Source organism: Trachemys scripta, chromosome 25 (assembly GCF_013100865.1).
Source record: "Trachemys scripta elegans isolate TJP31775 chromosome 25, CAS_Tse_1.0, whole genome shotgun sequence".
Lineage (NCBI taxonomy): Eukaryota > Metazoa > Chordata > Testudines > Emydidae > Trachemys > Trachemys scripta.
Window position 1 is genome coordinate 6,785,355 of NC_048322.1, and position 4,908 is coordinate 6,790,262.

Consider the following 4,908-nt stretch of genomic DNA (forward strand, 5'->3'; position numbering starts at 1 on the left):
CATCAGCTGGGCGGCTGGAGAGCTGTGGCTGCTGGCGGGGTGCCCAGCAGGGAAGGCAGCGTCGCTGCCAGCAGCAGCTCAGAAGGATGGGTGGCATTGTATGTTATTGCCACCCTTCCTTCTGCGCTGCTGCAGGTGGCGGCGCTGCCTTCAGAGCTGGGTGGCTGGAGAGTGGCGGCTGCTGGCCGGGAGCTCAGAGGTGTCTGCGCTTCACAAATTAAGTACTGGGGGGCTGTGGTGAAGAGGTAAGGAGTGGGGCATGCCTGGGGTGTGAGGCTGCAGATGGGAGCTTGGGAAAATGGCAGGGGAGGCAATGGGGGACAGGTGGGATGGGTGGGAAGCCCAGGGAGGCAGCATGGGCCAGGGAGCATGGGTGGGGAGCCTGGGGAGGCAGCGAGGGTTGGGGGATGGTTGGGGAGCCCAGAAAGGCAGTGGGGGCCAGGCAGGATGGGTGGGGAGGCAATGGGGGCCATGGGAGATGTGTGGAGAGCCCAGCGAGGCAGTGGGGGTTGGAGGGATGGGTGGGGATCCTGGGGAGGCAGTGGGGGCAGGGAGATGGTCGGGAGGCAGCAGGGACCAAGAGCACCAAAATACATGTTCACCCAGGACATCATTTTCCCTAAAGCCGGCCCTTGTGCTGGGCATGGATGGGAAAATCTGCATCGTGCATGCAGAGATCGTCTGGGGTGGTGCTGCAGAACCAGCCTCCAATGCCGCTAAAGCTCACATCCCACTGGGAGCAGGTGGCTGGGCAGTGTGAACGTCCCCTCAAGGGGCCTGATTCTGAGCTCACATTCCCCTTGATACACTGGGGCAAGCGCAGGGGGAACCAGCACGATAAACCCCAGCAAAGTTACTCCTGATGTACACCATGTTGAGCGAGCGGAAAACTGGCACCAGAGACCCCAGCGAAGTTACTCCTTCAGCTCCTCCAGAGAATCAGCTCCTCCAGGACCCCCTCTCAATAACCATTGCTGGGGGCTGCATGGGGCCATCAGGCAGCACCACCAACACCCCAGCACCAGGGCCCTGGTGTCCCAGCCAGGGGAGCTGGGAGAGGGGGCTGGCTGGATGTGGAGGGCAGTTGCTGAGGAAGGAGAAAGCTCACAGCTGGGTAATGAGAATCTCCGGCTTCTGGATGTGCACCTGGGATGGTGAGAGATGGGGGTGGGGGCCATAAGCAGAGCTGGGCACAAATGACCAAAATAGCTCTTTTCTTAAGTGACAACGTTGATGGGGAAGTTTTCAGTCCCAGCCAGAGCGTGGGGGGCAGGTTGGGGGGGAGAATTGGGGGATTGTTTTACTTTTCTTCAGTGAAAATGGTCATGTGGGAATTTTCATTTCCCATCCATACTGAAATCCACCCCCCCCAAAAAAACGCTTTCTTTTTGTCCCAACCACAATCTCATCTGGGCCAGACACAGTGCTAAAATCATCTCTCTGCTCCTCCTTCCCTGTTTGTGCATCCCAGGATCGCATCAGGAGCTCACGTTCGGCTGATTATCTGCCTCCCCCACAAAGTTTCCACAGAGTCCTGGCTTCCCAGGAGAGGGACCCCCATTACGCCTCTCTAGGGTAGTGGTCCCCAAACTTTTCTGTGTCATGCCCCTGCCCCTGGAGCCAAGCCACAGCTCCTGGGGGAGGGTGGGAGATGCGCACGGGATAAGGTGGTTGAGGCTGGGGCTGAAGCAGGGAGTGGGTGTGACATTGCACTCCATATGATGTTATGAAAATATGCTAAAGAGTGAGGGTATAATGTAACTGGAATCTGCTTCATGCAAAAGGTCTCATTACAAAGCTTATAATCTACCGAGTGTGGTCATCCCATTTGTATAAATGTATCATTCTTGTATCTGAAACTAGGAATATGAAATATAACTCTGACGTCCTATCGTAGTTATGCAAAGTGTGGGCCATTAATGGTGGCTTGAATCTTGATGGCTCCCATCAACTAGGACAATTGGTTGTAAATGGCTGTTTACTTGCAAGCCTTCCTGTGAGTCAGGCCGGGAAGAATGAAGGCGGGGGGTGGGGGCTCTCACAGGACAGGTGACCATGTCACCTGGAACTGGAATCCATCTTAAACCTGGGGCTTTTCTATTTAGAAGGGGGGGTGGGGACCCAGAAGGACAAAGGATTCCCGCCCAGCGCCAAAGCTATATAAGGGGGTGGAAAAGTACAAAGGAGGCTGCAGTCATGAGAAATCCCCTAGCTACCACCTGAGCTGGAACAAGGACTGTACCAGGGGACAGGATTGGGCCCAGACTAGGAAGGAGTCTAGTCTGTGAAAGAAGCTTATTGGAACATCTCTGAGGGTGAGATTTTATCTGTAATTAGTTTCTTGCTGTATTAGGCTTAGACTTGCATGTTTTGTTTTATTTTGCTTTGTAACTTACTTTGTTCTCTCTGTTATTACTTGGAACCACTTAAATCCTACTTCTGATATTTAATAAAATCATTTTTTGCTTATTAATTAACTCAGAGTAAGTGATTAATTCCTGGGGGGCAAACAGCTGTGCATCTCTCTCTATCAGTGTTATAGAGGGAGGACAATGTATGAGTTTACCCTGTATAAGCTTTATACAGAGTAAAACGGAGTGATTTGGGGTTTGGATCCCATTAGGAGCTGGGTGTCTGGGTGCTGGAGACAGGAGCACTTCTTAAGCTGTTTTCAGTTAAGTCTGCAGCTTTGGAGCGCGTGGGTTCAGACCCTGGGTCTGTGTTGGTTCAGACTGGCATGCCTGGCTCGACAAGGCAGGGCTCTGGAGACCCAAACTGGCAGAGAAAACGGGCTCAGAGGTAGTCTCAGCACATCAGGTGACAGTCCCAAGGGGATCTCTGTGACCGAACCCATCACAGTGGGTTTGTGGCCAAGGCAGGAGCAGAGCAGGGTGGGTTAGGCAGGCTCTGCCGCACCTCCCCAAATGTTTCTCTGCACCCCGTCTCTGCTCTACAGATTGCCCCCGCAGGGAGGATTGGTGCTGGAGCGGTATCGCCCCCAGATGGCTCCATCTCCCATTCGGAGCAGGGCGTGCTCCCAATGGGCCACTGCAGGCAGTAGGAGGAGGGGACCGATATGGCCGAACCTACCGGGAGAGAGGTGTGGACAGATTCCATGTTAATCTTGAAAGAGCCGGTCCCATCCGAGCCTGCAGGCCGGGCAAAAGAAAAGGCTTAGGAAGGCAGAGGATTCAGCCAGTGGACGCATGGCTATTGAGCGCTGAGGTTCCAGGACCAGCTGCCACGGTGGCCAGGAACCTCCCATCTCCCGAAGGAGTCCCTCAGAGCTGCCCTCCCCCACTGATGGCACTGACCTGGTCTCTGTGGGACACTGTCCTTTGCCCAGGGGTTCCCACCAGCTCGTCTTGCCCAGCCTGGGATGGATCCAGCCTTACCTTTCCAGGAGTCGGCTCCTTCGTTCCTGTAGCGGAAGCTCCCTGTGGTGTTCCACTCAAGATCATCGTCCTCGAACCACATCTCAGCGTTGGCCTTCTCCGAATGCAGGCTGCAGAGGGAGCAGGTGGTGGAGGTTTTCGCCGCCCAGCTGGGCCCCCAAGGGCATCTGACCCAGCCTCCCTCTGCCCCTTCAAAACCTCCTTCTGCACCCACCCACTGAGTCAAAGAGGTGAGGGTCATTCTCAGACCAACCCCAACCCCACCACGGATACCTCACAGCAGGGCTCACAGCAAACCTACCTCGCAACCCATCGTCTGCCCAAGGAAACAACATTTATCCCCACTTTCAATAGGGGGAAACTGAGGTACAGACATGGGGGGAAAGCCGGACATAGAATCCAGACTTCATGGCTCCCAGCCCCCTGGCTTTAACCCTCTAGATCCCTCCTCCTCTCCCCAACTCCCTGAGCTGGGGACACAACCCAGGAGTCCTGGCTCCCAGTTCCCCTGCTCAAACCCACTACAATCCCACTCCACTTCCAGAGCTAGGATAGAATGCAGGAATCCTGGCTCCCAGCCCCCCCTGCTCTAACCCAACAGACCCCACTCCCCTCCCAGAGCCGGAGAGGGAACCCAGGAGTCCTGTCACCCATTCTCATGCTCTAACCACAGGCTCACACCATCTCAGTTGCAGGCTGTGCCCACCCATGTGTTCCTGGCCCATTTACCTGAACTGGTTTTTCATCCTCTTGGCTCTGAACAGAAAGGCACCGAGGACTGCACTCACGATCACCAGCACTGCAATGGCCATGCCCAGACCGACACCCAATTTACTGATGCGGGTGGCACAGCGCTCAGTGGGGTACCAGTACAACTCCTGCTCTGAGCAGCTGTGGGGGAGACACAGGGGGGTGAGAACAGCCCCACCCCAGCCCCTTCCCCACCCTGCCCCATCCTGTCCCTGGAGCCACTTCCCTGGGGTCCCCCATCTAGTCTGGACTCTCCATCTCCAGCGAGTGATCCCGGCTGTGCCAGGGTCCTTCTGCATGGATCCGAGTCATAAGAACATAAGAACAGCCATCCTGGGTCAGTCTAACCCAGTCTCCTGTCTTCTGACAGTGGCCAATGCCAGGTGCCCCAGAGGGAATGAACCAAACAGGGAATCATCAAGTGATCCATCCCCTGTCGCCCATTCCCAGCTCCTGGCAAACAGAGGCCAGGGACACCATCCCTGCCCGTCCTGCTAATAGCCATTGATGGACCTATCCTCCATGAACTTCTTTAGTTCTTCTTTGAACCGTTGTAGTCTTGGCCTTCACAACATCCTCTGGCGAGGAGTTCCACAGACTGACTGTGCACTGTGTGAAGAAATACTTCCTTTTGTTTGTTTTAAACTTGCTGCCTGTTAATTTCATTGGGTGTCCCCTAGTTCTTGTGTTATGAGAAGGAATAAATAACACTTCCTTATTTACTTTCTCCACACCCGTCATGATTTTATAGACCTCTAGCCTA